Consider the following 15,174-nt stretch of genomic DNA (forward strand, 5'->3'; position numbering starts at 1 on the left):
CTCTTGACAGCATCATCCCAGGGACCAACACTAAAACAATCAAGTCCAGTTTGTGCTTTCCAGGTGAGTTGGAACTTCAAACGAATGCTACGGCATGTGTTTGTGTGTGTGTGGTTCTCTCTGTTGTTGTTTTTTTCCTCTACTGCTTATGTAAAACGACTTCAAATAAAAGATATAAAATGCATTCACAAATGCAATGAAAACCGAGGTGCAAACTTTGGAGGGTTTTCCAAAAGTTGTGTGCTGTATACGTCAACGTTCTAGACATACTTTGGCTTTACAGTTCACTCTCTGGCCAGCTACAGCAAGGTGTGCAGCAACATGATGAACATAGTACAATAGGACAATAGCACAACAGTGCTTAACAAATTTATTCAATCACCACCCAGTCTAATGTTTATGCCACAGCTACTCTAAATTAACAGTATTGATAATTACCAAAATATTTTTTAATAATTGCTGATCCACCAGTGTGTGCAGGCTCCTTAATCTTCAATCAGAATGATATTTTTAATGCAAAAATGTATTTATACATGAATTATTATTGTATTATTATTATTATACAGTCGTTAACTTACATTCCTGAACAGAAAAATTACTTGATTAATTTATCTGAACTCAAGTGTGCCGGCTCAAATTTGGACATAAAAATGTGAACTCAGTTTGTCATTTGTCTAACAAACAACAATATATGATACTGTTAATGCAGGGTATAACCGGCAGATGAAAACATGATTCACTATTTTGAGAAATAAAAGCTAAAAAGTGAAGAATGACCTTTCCTCTCAGCATTGCCAAAATGAAGCTACTTCACATTGGTATTTGTGAAAACACGACAGTTTACTGTACTGGGTACTGCAGAGTGTCCCTCCCTGCCACGTAAACACCCGCCCCGCAGCGATGCCTCATAAGCACCGGCATCACAGCCACTAATACAACACATGCATCAAGAGCAAGAGGTGTTGTTAGGATCCGTTGGGGGCTCAGCCCAGTCAAAAAATCTTTAGAGTTCCATCTGATAATTGCAGTATTATTATGATATTTCAGTGTAAAATGAAAACAAGCTGTGAGGCACCGCAGTCTTGCAAAAGGTTTCAGTCAGGTGAGTAGGCTGCCTTTCACAATATGACTGCAATTTTCTCATTCAGCTTTCTTATTTATTTCTTTTATTTATTATTTCTTTTTCAGCAGCAGGAGTAAAATCTTGAAGGAAAAGGGTCTTGGTGTTGATGAAGGAGTCATATGGTAGATTATATGTTGGTAAAACTTCAATTTTGAAAATTGGCCAACCCTGCTCTGATAGCGTCTATTTCTATTATGTGATAAAGGCTCCTTTTTCAACTGTGACATACTGTATTATATCTGTGCCTTGTCTATCTATATGATACTGTCCTGTCATCTGTCTGTTATGCTTCTCATTCTTTTTGCTGTTTTCATATTATCCTCTCCTCATCGTCAGTCAGCAGAAGGAATACAGTGAAAAGGAAGCAATCAGTGTTTGCCAACTAAAATGAGACAAATCTCTCATTTGATTACTCTATGGAGAAGTGCTATTTATCTATATATTACAAACATGGCTTAGCCAGTTTTCCCACACAGCAATAATCAGAAGTTATGCTTTTAATATGCGTTTTGTACATCGTGTGTCAAAGTCCTGAGCCAAAATCCATAATCCAAGGTTTTAATCTAACTCACAGATCATTTTACATTCTTATTAAAGTTCGTCTCACCCGGTTGTGGCTGTGATCTGCACAGCTCGCCCCCCGAACACTCCAAGTAGCACTCCACCTGAATAGACAGGCGTGTTTTGCAGCTTTAAAAGAACACGCATATTAAAACAAGTTTCAAGAAGATGAAAAGTTGATGCTGAAGGGAGAGAATTTCCACTGGGGTGTGAAAAAAAGCATGTATCTTTATAAAGTGTAAAAAGAGGCTGATGTATCCATTTGCCACGAGACAATTTCTGCCTTCAGAGGATGTAATGTGCATCGTCATTTTGATGCCGGAATCCACATACCTGCAGAGCTATGGAGTGATACTCCGGGATCAGAGGTTTCACACAATGTAGCACAATAGACTTAGTTTCTTTGAACCCCATCTCAAAGTAAAGGAGCTATTACCTGTTATCGGGTGAGTTTCAAGTTTCATTTTGATGTGCAGACAGTTTCGTGCTCTTAATGTTACTCAAAGATATTTTTTCTTAACTAAATGTTATAGAGGCTAAAAAACTTTTTTTCTATTAGAATAATGCAAATAAATGTTTGCATTATATACTATGTTTTTATTAATGTTTGCACATGTTTCAGAGATGAGTTAAAAAAGAAATGAGGGGTGGTTTAAGACTTTTGCACAATGCTATTATTATTTACCACTGCGGCCCTTAGTAAAGGCACCTTTTAACACCATTATTATAAGCAATAATGGTGAGAAAAATGTTTGATATTGATACAAACTAAGAAAAATGTTTGAGAACCATAAAGCTAGCTAACTGGTAGCTGAAGAGCCTCTTCTTAACCAACTTGAGCTTGTAGATGAGGCAGTGGGAGCTCTCATGTCCTGACTCATCAGCAGCTTCGGCAGCAGGAGACATCTCATCCTTCACCTCCTCTAGCCTCGCCTACACCTTGTTGCCATCATCCCTTTGTTCAAGCTTCACAGAAGCAAACTTTTACCCTCTTAAATAAACCATTGTAGCTTTCCTCATAGCTTATTTAAAAGGTCAGTTTACCATATTGTTAAAAAAAAGAAAAGAAATTGGTTAGAGTTGAACCTGCCCATAATTGAAATCTTGCATTGCTGAATTAGTACACTACTGATACTAGGAATGACAAGCCGCTGACCTACATATGCCGTTGACATATATATATATATATGTATATATATATATGTATATATATATATATATGTATATATATATATATATATATATATATATACATATATATATATATATACATATATATATATATATGTATATTATATATATGTATGTATGTATATATGTATGTATATATATATATGTATATATGTATGTATATATATATAATCCTTAAGTCACACTGAGTTCTTTTGATTCCTCAGAGGCATCCGATGGAAGACAAAACACTGCTCAGTAGACCATTTAACACTTTATTTTCACTTTGACAATACTTCTAGAAGGGAGATGCGTCCTGCAAGACACGTTGCCGCGGATCTCAATATGGTGACGGGCACCTGACAGTTTTATTACCGGGCACCCCATTCTAGTCTAAACAACAGCATTTCAGTAACTTAGATAAGATGGTTCCCTCTTATCTACTGCTCTACAGGCAAACATGGGCGAGAGTCTACGACTGGAGGACACCTATTCTAATGCCTTTATTATTCAGGCCTGTGTCCACTTAACACTACTCTATATGATTATATGGGCAGTTTTGATTAATATGAGATTAATATAAGGCACAGTAATAAAGCACTTCAGGTAAGATCATTCTAACACCTGTCAATACGATCTCATGCCAGGTGTATGGAATTAACATCTTATTAGTACCAGAGCGGTCATTCAAGGACGTATAATCTTTGACATGTAACATGAAAGCCTTTGTAAGTAAGATTTTGTACAAAAGGAACTCGATAGAGGATTTCAGTCATGACATCCTTTTCAAAGCAGTGAAGTGAATAGCTGCTGGGCATCACGGTCAGACTCAGTTATTATGTGATTTTGTCACTTATTCTAATAGACGTACTTAAATACACTGAAGTTTTTTAGCCAAAGGCTGTTGTAGATGAACAAATAGGTTCATAAAAACTCAACATTTTCTTTATGATAACTAGTCTTTAATTTAAACCAATTTTCATACTGGATGAGGACCAGTGTGTTACTCGTGCTTTAATCTGTGTATTTTACTTGTTCGAGTATCACTGTTTTGTAAAACTCTGTTTTGAGCCTACAGTGGGGGTGAGCAGGAAGGCAGCACTGCATGTTTGCCTTTCTAATTACTTCTCATAGGAACCCAGCTATTGATTGTTGCAAATGCTCATTGATTTTTAGCAGGACTCTACACTATCTGACGTTTGTGCTAAATACCAGGGGACGAATGACGTCAGTGGGCTTGTCTGTGACATCGGTTTATCTGTTTGCGGGTATGTGTGCGGAGGAAGAGGTATGCAAATGTGTCTGTGCATGCATTTTTTCTGTAGATTAAATGAGAATGGGCTTGTGTATCTGAGGAATAGGAAAGTTGCTGCATTTCTTTTGGCCCCGGAAGCCTAATCGAGAAGCATCGATCAAGCAAGGGGAAACAGCGTGCTTACTTGCACATTGAGATAGCCAAAAGCTATTGGCAAACTGTTTGTTCTCATTGGATAAAATCACAAGACTTGCCTCCCTGTGATTCTAAACAGATCACCATGTCAGAAGGTCAGAAGGGGTGCCACAATATATCAGCAGTCTCTTTCAATATTTTTAGTAACTAAATGTTAGGTGATGCCACAGTTCAATAACTACTTTAATTATCCATTAATGAATTCTGCTGGCATTGCAAGTTGAGATGACAGCATGTCAAGTACAAAGGAGTGCAAAGTAAGCATTAAAATACAAAATAAAGTTGTAGGCATAACCCCTGGCTGTTTAACTTCTTACAGTTGGCAAAATTACATCATTATTTACAAACTATATAGATCAGCAAACTGACTGAGTCCTCTAATACCAGGATTCACAAAGTACAGTCCATAGACCAGGTGTATCATTTTCATGTGAGCATGAGAAAACAATGTTGTGCTTCACATTATGTTTTTGTTTTTGACACTGATGAATTCAGCTGATACAAACACATTTAAAACAACTCATCTGTTAAAAGGCCTACCCCCCTGGTAACATTGGTTATCCCCTGGTTGATGGAGAAAAACGTGAGAAGTTAATGGCTATTGCTTAAAAACTGGTCACAGAGAAGTTGCTACACCAAAAATCTCCCCTCGATTGCGTCAGCTGCTAGCATATTGCTACAGCAGAGACAGGCTGCCCCTCCCTGAGCCTGAATCTGCTGGAGATTTCTTCCTGTTAAAAAGGTGTTTTTCCTTCCCATTGTTGCCAAGTGCTCACTCATAAAGGGTCATGTGATTGTTGGGGTTTCTTGGCCTACAGTATAAAGCGCCTTAAAGCAACTGGTGCTGTGAAGTGGCACTACTGTATATAAGAAAATTGAACTGTAAACTAACTACGAAGCCACGAAGTGTGATGCAAACCACAATGAAGCTGCAGCACTGCATACCTCTCTGTGACCAATTCCAACAAGTGCCAGCAAGCATTCACTCATTAGCCTGTTGAGAAATATGCACTTTTCCTTAGCAAACAGTGTTTATCAGGGGGTCAGTGACCAAGCTCTAGGCATGTGTGCATGGGGATTGAGCAACCACTCACTGGGGGAATACTCGTTTTTCCTTGGTGACCGGTGGTTGCCAGGCAGTCACCAACTGTTCCCAAAGCAGCCAGCCATCAAAACTTTAAGAACCCTCTTACAGTTTAGCACTAATGAAAGTGTAAAATGCTATCTGGTGTTTGTGTGTGACTACTTGATTAGACGCTGCATGGCCCCCATAGTGCTAGTAGGTATTCTAATTTTTTAAAATGCACACCAGTATAGCTATTGTTTCTCCGATGATTGCCACACCAACCAACAGTAATCGAGCCTGCAACTCTGACAGTGTTGCGTCAATCTATCAGTCTGTGATGGTAAGCTGTAAAAAAGCTAAGGTGTAAAGTAAGAGAACAACCAGTATAGTCCTGCAGTACATTGTTGAAGGAGGACTGGTGGATTTGGTGGTCATGTTTTTACCCAGAAGGCTCCACGTGTTCTACGCCAAGTTGGCACTGTCCTGGATTCAGTTTCTTGATTTTTCACATGACTTAGTGCACAGTGCACACTATATTGTATGGTGGATTTGAAAGATTATCATTGTCATCTTGATATGCACGACTTGTGGTAGCTTAAATCTTCTAATGACTGGGAATTAAAAAGAGATGGCTTGCTGACAAAAATGACTCAGTCTCTTTTGCACATAAACACCCCTCTGGAGTTGTACTGCTGCTTACTTTTTTTTTTTACTTTGGTCTTTGGTTTTGTCCTGCCAGGATATCGCCTACTTTAATAGGAATTTGCCTATCATTGTTCCCTTATTCCTGTGAAGGGTTTTGAATAATGCATCATTCTGTTCTTCAACTTCCATTTGAATATATCTTTCTGGTCAGAAAAGAGAGAGTCTCTCTGTTGACTGAAAAATAAACACAGAGTTACAAAAGGCAAAGGGACAAAGAGTGAGGAAGGGTATAAAGAACGATAGCAACAAAAGGGCAGACGAAGAAAGCAAGAGACATATCAACAGCAAGAAAGATGGATAGAAAGGCTTATTGAGAGCGAGAGGGCCACACAGTGCAGCATCTGTATCAGGCTTCCAAAGGGTATCTAATGTGGTTTGCTTTGGTAATGAGACTGCCAGTCTTTTGTAATTTTCGGTGTTAGTTCAGTGCTCCTTGTGTCTTTTCTACACTGTGTACCTACATCACGTTCCTGATTACCGAGAGATTGGAAATGTTTATTTTTAGTTGTCTGAAACGTACATCGACAGACCGTGATGAATGGGAACAGTCCTCCATTGTGGCAGAAACAACAGTAGCAGAATTGACTGTAGCTTTGGGAATATTCCTGTCACTACTAGAGATGGACCGATCCGATATTACGTATCGGTATCGGTCCGATACTGACCTAAATTACTGGATCAGATATCGGAGAAAAATAAAAAATGTAATCCGATCCATTAAATATCACGAAAGCAGCTCACAAAACTTGCAACACGCCGTAACTCACCTCAGAACGTTAGCACGTCGGAGCAGTATGCATCACGTGATAGAGCGGCTGTGGCATGCAGGACCTGTCGGTGGTCTGGATAGCATTTGGAGCTTCGCTAGCAACCTGGCATTTCATCTCCGACAAAGTTATTCCCGAGAGAAGTAAAGCAAGTGTGTAAGTCCATCTCTGAATGTTTGTAAAGCATTCCTGCGTTAAGCTTAACAAGCGACTGCCTCTTCTTGTTGCTACTTCAATCATGAAACTGCTTAATGATCAGCTGATCGGCTTTTCTGTCGGGAGTCCGTCTCTCTTGTTTGTTTTTGGCCCACTTTGCACCAGAAAGAGGAAACCAGCGGATAAACAACAGCAGCACGTTTAAGCTTGATAATCTGTTGTTAGAATTTATTTATTATTACTTTCTACTCGAGGATCTTTTCCTACGTAGCTGACGGCTGGTAACTGTGCAGGGGCGGATCTAGCAAAGTTTAGCCAGGGGGGCCGATAGGGCATTAACAGGGAAAAGGGGGCACAAAGACATACTTTTCTTTCTTATTGGTAAATGGTAAATGGCCTGTATTTATATAGCGCTTTACTAGTCCCTAAGGACCCCAAAGCGCTTTACATATCCAGTCATCCACCCATCCACACACACATTCACACACTGGTGATGGCAAGTGTTACGGCCCTAGCAGGGCCTCCTCCTGAAGGTGCCTGTGTGAGCGTGTCCCACCACCTCTTCTGCCTGAGGTGCCACCTTTCCCTGTTACACAGCTGACTCACATCAGTAATTAAAAGTATTTAAGCCCAGGGAAAGGTGAGCTCTGGGCCTGAGTGCCATGAGTGTGGTTACAGCTAGTGAGCTGAGTGTGTTTGTGAGTGGTTACAGCTAGTGAGCTGTGTTATTGTGGTTTGCAGCTAGTGAGCTGCTCTCTTTCTTTTTGCCTTACGTTTTACTTTATTGACCACGCCTGAGTTTTGTTTGTTTTCTTAAATGGTGATAGCGGCTTGTCTGTCTCTTTTAGTTGAGCTACTTTAATAAAACTCTTTGATTTAACCCTTTTGCCTCCTTGACTCCTTTTTCTGACCTGGACACTTTTTGTTACTCCCCCCTCACCGCCTAGACCCCTCAGGGGAACGTAACACAAGCTACAGTGTAGCCACAGCCACCCTGGGGCGCACTGACAGAAGCGAGGCTGCCGGACACTGGCGCCACCGGGCCCTCTGACCACCCCCAGTAGGCAACGGGTGAAGTGTCTTGCCCAAGGACACAACGACCGAGACTGTCCAAGCCGGGGCTCGAACCGGCAACCTTCCGATTACAAGGCGAACTCCCAACTCTTGAGCCACGATCGCCCCATCTCATTTAAAATGTCTAGCTTTTAATAAATAATTATCTGACACCCAAAGTTTTAATTTGATGTAAAATGAATAGAAGTCAATTACTATATATAGTGACTATTAAGTCTAATATATATACCCTAGTAAGCTATAGTACTTTTTCCTTTGGGAAGGTACCATCTGTGCAGTCTGCAATTTTGTTGAAGAAAGATGTTGAATCTATTTAATATTTCTTGAAAAATAATTGATTTCTGTGCATTTTTTTTCACACTGCATCAAATTAAGGTTGATTACGTCGATTAAGCATCATGAGGTGGAGCGTGAGGGGTGGTTCCCTATTTTTTATTTTTTTATTTTTGTTGTTGCTGGGAGTTGGAACCCTATTAGTTAGGTTGCTTAATATTTACACTAAGTACTCTTTAAAATACCAGAATAGGGAGGATGGTGTAGGTTTAAGTTTATTAGATTGATCAGTATTGCTGAACTATGAAATATTTTTTTTTGCATACAGGTATAACAGAATAGCTTTAGCTTAGTTGTTGTTTTAAACTTGAGTATGAACTTATACAAAATGCAGCAAGATATTTTAAAAAACAGTTTTGTTGATTAAAAAACACTATATCGGATTCATATCGTATCGGCAGATATCCAAATTTATGATATCGGTATCTGTATCGGACATAAAAAAGTGGTATTGTGCCATCTCTAGTCACTACATCCAACTTTGAAAAAAATTAGCTCTGTTTGCTTAAAATTGGTGATTGTTGTTGTTTGATCATTTGTGACATGTGTTCAGAAGGATTGGAGAAGAATTGAACAGTCTAAGATTGATTGAGGTTCGGAAAAGGCAGCGGTCATGAAGTCAAAAACGACTTCACACACAGGTTTGCTTTCTTTGTCTTATTGAAACCAGAAACTTGCCACACCCAGTACAAAGGATACAAAGCCTGGAATATGTACTGCACCTCTAACACCACCCTCTAAGTATTGTGTGTAAAACACGCTAAAGGTTTTCTTACATTTCTGATTTTCCAAGTTTTCATTTGGTTGGGATTGTCTGGTTTACTTCAGAGAGCTGTTGTTTGTAGGGCACAGAGAATTGCCTGTAGATCAATAATTAAAAGTTCAGCAGAGCATATTTTAAGCCCTGATCTGTTTTTTTTTCAGGGGGATTCGAGGAGTATGTGTGTGTATCTAATTATCTGTCAAAGGAAGTATTTGATACAGCTGCAATGGATCAATCAGCAGTTCCCCTGATTGGCTTGACTTGGAACCGAGCAAAGTCAGTTTTAATCGATATTGACAGCTGCCATAATTTTATCTTCGTATCAGCTTTTGATGAGTAAAAAGTTCCTGTACTTCTGGAGACTGTTTTAAAGCATCACCAAAATTAAATGCAGTGCATTTTATGCAGAGGCCAAAAGTACTGTATATAGTATATCCTTATCCATCCTATATAGCATTGGCACTGGCCCATCCTATCCATTTGAGTGACAGCAGATAATCTCTAGCTCCTCTGCTGTCACATGGGGTTTTGATACATCAGTCTCAGCAGACACCTTTTTTTTCTAAATGTTTTTCGACTTTTGAGTCCCCTTAACTGCTAGTTTTTAAAGATATTTTTGGCCAGTGGAAATTGCAAGCTGGTGCTGGCTGAATGTCATAGACTGTGATTTAATACTAGAACCGCTGGGGGAGTGGTCAGTCCCCTCCACATCCTGTAACAACATCATCAACAGCAAAGAAATAATTTTATAAAGAAGTTAAGATGTGAATTTAAATTCTTTAGGGGTTTTATTTGTTTTACAAATGATTTGAATTATTTAAACCATAAAGTTTAAATAAATTCTACTATCTACTAATAAACAAAAGGTATACTAAACAACACAATAACTGACAGTGTTGGGAAGGTTACTTTTAAAATGTGTTCCACTACAGATTACAAAATGCATGCCCCAAAATGTATTCTGTAACGTATTCCGTTACGTTACTCAATGAGAGTAACGTATTCTGAATACTTTGGATAACTGAATATATTATTATGCTTTTTAAAACTACATGAATGTGATTTATTACTATTACTGAAGGTCCGTGGCTCCAAACCATAGTAAAGAGACCTCTGGCTCATTACTACGTGGGTTCTGTGTCGGGCTCATAACCGAAAAATAGCTTTACTTTGTTGTCTTGTTGTTGTTTGGGGGGAAAACACGAACACAGCGTACAGTCGAGTCTTAATAGCTTACTTACAACTGGGCTCGTCAGGCACTCTTCTTGGCTGCAGTGGTTGTTATTATATTTACATGCTTCCAGCTCCCGTTTCTGCTCGATGACAACTTGTACTTTTCCATTCTCCTTTTTCTCCCTCCTCGCGCTCACAGACACATAACGTGTATGGCAGTCCATTCTCCCTGCAGCACGGACTACACTGCCCATGAGGCTACATTCTTTAGGGCAATGCCTGTAACACTCTGCCTATTAGCTTAGTACAACAACAACAACAAAAAAGCGCTCTCTCACTCAGGAATAACGCAGTCGCAGAGAGAGCAGCGTCACCCTGTAACCACGGCAACCGTAATGCTGCCGCCTGGAACAACAGAACGTAGCTGTCAAACAAAACCCAAACAGTCCTGACCCGTGACAATATGAAACAGGAAAATACCGCCATGTAATCCATTTATTTCAACAAAGTAACTGTATTCTGAATACCACCTTTTTAAACGGTAACTGTAACGGAATACAGTTACTCATATTTTGTATTTTAAATACGTAACGGCGGTACGTGTATTCCGTTACTCCCCAACACTGATAACTAACATGTCTAAATTATCCAATTATTGTAGGAGTATTTAGTTACTCTAAAATACAGAAGGTATAAAAAAACAGAGCGCTCACTGTGAAACAGATTGAACTGATCGGCGTCTTCATTTTAAAATTTAAAAAATAAAATAAGGAAATTAAGTCTGTAAAGGTAGAATTTAAAAAAAGTATAATCTCATCCATATCTGCCTCCTCTTCATCAGACCTGTAGCCTCTCTCTACACTCCTCCATGCCTCAAATCTGCTGCCCTTTACCTCCTCAGACCTAAAACCCGTCCGATTTGCTCCAGATTTCACTCTTCATTTACTCCGATTAGTTCTACACACTCTAGACTGTTTTCCTGCCGCTCTGCACAGGCAGCAGCCACCTACTTCCACCATACCCTCCACTGCTCTGATCCCAACAATTATTCATCTTTTATCAAACTACAGTTCTTCAAATGTTTATGAATTAATCACATCTAGATAGCTCTCACTTATATTCAGCATGGTTTCACATCAAATTGTTGCTAAACAATAAGTGTTGTACTAACAACACCAGGGAAGCGGTTGCATGGATTAATTTCGATGTGGTCAAAATGACATCCTCTGCCGTTCTAGGTATAAGCAGTTGTATATCTTTTAGGAAAAGTCAAGATATTTGATAATTGAGTTTTATTTTAACAGGGTTACATTTTTTTTTTTTATGTCACATGATTAAAATAACCTCCTTGGTATTTCTAATGTTAAGAAGTTGCTTCAGTGTGACAGAACAACAATGTAGCTGATTCACTTTAACTTCAAGTCCAGTTAAAAGTGAAGATCTTTCTTAAACTCCTATGATATTATCTAGTTTTACTTTAAATCAGATCTAAGTTAAAGAACTCTTTCCCATTGAGAACTGCTTCTGTACTCTACTGTACTCTATCATTTCTAATTTCCCGTCCACTTTTCCCCTCTAATTCCTTTATCTTCATTTCAGGCATCTGACACGAAGGTATTTCTCTCCGTTAAGTTGAGGTCTCTTTTCTTCCTCTCACTTCCACTCTATTTCTCTGCCTTTCTTCTCTTGCTGCTCACTTCCTTTTTTCCTCTAAGAAGACAAAGTCAAATGGCCCAATAGCATTTAATTGCTGTGGTTTTTATGTGGTCTGCTGAGAAGTAATAGCCACTCAGCACTTCTGTCCATAAGATAGATGCTGCCGATGCTTGTCTGGGAGTTGCAGTGTGGGAGCATACCCAGTGGCTCAGGAAAGTGCAGGTGAAGTAATAAAAGAAAATGGTTCGCTGGGAGGGAGGGGGAAAAAACCTCACAATGGATTTCATTTTCTTATTGGAAACAAGTCACCTTGGGTCATGCACACATGAATTTGCACACACACAGATAGACAAATACGAATCCACATGAACACACGGACAGCCGCAGCAACACACCGACCACACAAACAGGGGTCAGAGAGAAGCGGCAACTTGTTAGCAGCAACCATTGGCTGTGACCAGTCCAATAATGCAATCTGCTCTTGCTGTTGGACAGGCCACCATATGGAAGCGGCCGTTGGGTGAGTCAGACCGCCGTAATAATGGAAACAGCAGGAAATCAGAGGGATTGCCTGGATCCATCCTGTATTTGCCCCATCTCTGGTGTCACAGGCTAGACACAAACCCACTATTTCAAACAGGCAAAAACATTAGAATAGCATGTCCTCTTCTTCCTCTGTGAATGGGCTCTATCAATTCATCACACTTCTTAACACCAGGGCTTTTTTTTCAGGGGTGGCTGTGCACATAAGCCCAGCTGTTCTGTGTGCAATCAATGGCACTGAGTCTTACCTTGGTGGGCATAAATCTGTGCATTCAACAAAAAATGCTTGTTATTATTAAGTAAATACACCCCAATTAGAAAAAAAAAAAAAAAACACATGTTAGCTACATTTTTCCAGGGTTGGCAAAAAATCCTTTATAAGGAAAAAAAAAACCCTGAGAACAAACAACATTATAAGATAATAATTGTTAATGTAATTAATGTAATTAATAATTAAAAGCATATGCAGTACATATACAACTGAAAGGTTTCAGGGTGGCGTCTTTAAAAATGAAACGCATGTGCCTGATTTCGCATACATCTTCTCTTGAATCTCTGTGCTGCATTCAGCACTGCCCCAATTTTAAAACCACTTTATAGTAGTCCTGTTGTGTCCACTTGCACTTGTCTCTCAGCTGGAATTCCTTCAGTCTATCAAAACAAAAATCCTTCAACTCGATTCTCATCAGCAGGGAGGGTCCAAAAAAATTGCAAGGAGCCAAATCTAACAGGATGACAAGTGGTGAACAAAAGACAGTCTCTCCTGTGGGGACCAATTCATAATGCAGAACCCCTAGTGTATGCTGAACACAAGCAAACATACAAAAAAACCCCCAAAAAAACCGGAAACAGTAAATAAATAAAACCGAGCAGTGAAAATTCTCCTTGTCTCGCTCCTCACCTGATGCACTGATTTCACACTTTCAGAACCTTTGTACAAAACTAATAGTGATCATTTCAAACTCTGCCCCCCAAAACCCCTCCATTGACAGGAATGGCAGATAAATTTTCATTGTTATGTCATTATTGGAAATATTGCACTACAGTAAATCCCTGTTATGGCCTATAAAAGCCTAAGAAAAGTCCCCTTTACGTAAAGTTTATTTTTTCTCTTGCATTCGTTGTGCATCACATAAAAGCCATCTTTGTAACTTTAGCTGCTGTCCACGACAGCAGTACATGCCTTTAACAAAACTTTACCTCTGCTACAGGCAGAAGACATCACTGACATCCTGAGAGAAAATTAAGTATGGATCACAGTAAGTTATGTGATTACCTTAGAAGTGAACCATGTCAGAAGTTCACTGAAGAGTTTAATTGCAATCCATGCGATTGGATTTTGTTAGTCTCACCACATGATAGGAAGTCAAAATCTGAGTCCATGAAAAAGCAATTACTTGCTTTACTGCTTAACTGTTAAGAGGCACTCGTTATCTAGTTAAATCCATTCACAATTTAAATTCAAAGAAAGCTCTAATTTGCTTTATTTGCTGTCACACTATGTGCAGTTTATTTTTCTTCTGTGGGGGAGAGGTACTGGAAGACAGGCTTTGAGCTTTAGAAATTAGTGACATATCCATTACTCAAATGATCTGTTTGGCTCCAGTTATATTTACAGTTGCTCACTTCATATGAAAGTATTTTAAATTTGACTTAAACCGCATTATAAACAACTGCTTGAAACATCGACTGTAATATTCTCTTATAGTCTCCCGTTATAGTACATTAAACTTAATGTATTAACTTTTTCTTTTCCTTTGTCCTGCCATTGAACGCCCTCATGGTGACTGAAAGTAGCATGGTGACAAAGTTCGAAGTCTTGTTCATGCTCTAAATCATTTTCAGTAAACTTTTTAATTATTGCTTCTAATTGAAGTTTCCAATATGTTGTTAATGCATCACTGGTCACCACTATCATCATCATTTGTGTAGCACAAGAAAACTCATTAAAGACTTCAAACTTTGTCACCATGCTACTTTCAGTTTGTCTACAATCAAAGTTTTACTGTTTAGTTTTGACTAGTTTTGAGTTTTGATATGGTTTTACATCAAAAGAGATACTTAAATAAAATACAAATACATTAATAGGGCTGGGTCATTTCATACCGTTCATGGTAATACCGGTATAATGTTAGGCAATGATAAGAAAATGAAATATCGTGATAGAGTATGGGTAAAACGCGCATGCACGGTGCCTTTGTTTTCATATGCACATGGCAGAAAAAGCATGGCGGCGACAGAGAATGACAAAAGCAGGCGAAAGCGGATCGTTGAATGAAACGGATGAACCAGAACTGGTTTGTAAAAATGCTGCAACTTCAGTGATGTGGAACTGGTTTGGCTTCCGTCCGTCAGATACACAACAAAGCACTATTTTTGGTAGAGCTTGCTAGCGGGCCGTCGTTTTTACCGTGTTTTTCGGAAAATAAGGCACACTTAAAATCCATCCGTTAAATTTTCTGAAAACCCTTATAAGCAGGTGCACCTTATGTATGAATTCTGGTTGTGCTTACTGACCTCGAACCGATTTTATGTGGTACATATTTTCTGTCAAAAAATGTTTTAGTACGAAGTGGTAAGCTACGAAGCAGCACTGTCTGAGCATTCCGGCTACCGTAGGCAGGAGCGTCGCGG

General features: G+C 39.1%; 1 protein-coding gene across 4 annotated transcripts in view; it reads left to right on the forward strand.

Moving 5' to 3' along the window:
- tnr (tenascin R (restrictin, janusin)) overlaps positions 1-15,174 on the forward strand; it is a 211,613-nt gene that overhangs the window by 68,813 nt on the left and 127,626 nt on the right. For all 4 annotated transcript variants that reach the window (XM_026149494.2, XM_026149492.2, XM_080293389.1 and 1 more), the window contains exon 2: positions 11-63. The gene's annotated coding sequence lies outside the window, so the exon portion shown is untranslated. The remainder of the gene's footprint in view (positions 1-10; positions 64-15,174) is intronic.

Source organism: Astatotilapia calliptera, chromosome 18 (genome assembly GCF_964374335.1).
Source record: "Astatotilapia calliptera chromosome 18, fAstCal68.1, whole genome shotgun sequence".
In the NCBI taxonomy this organism is placed as follows: Eukaryota; Metazoa; Chordata; class Actinopteri; order Cichliformes; family Cichlidae; genus Astatotilapia; species Astatotilapia calliptera.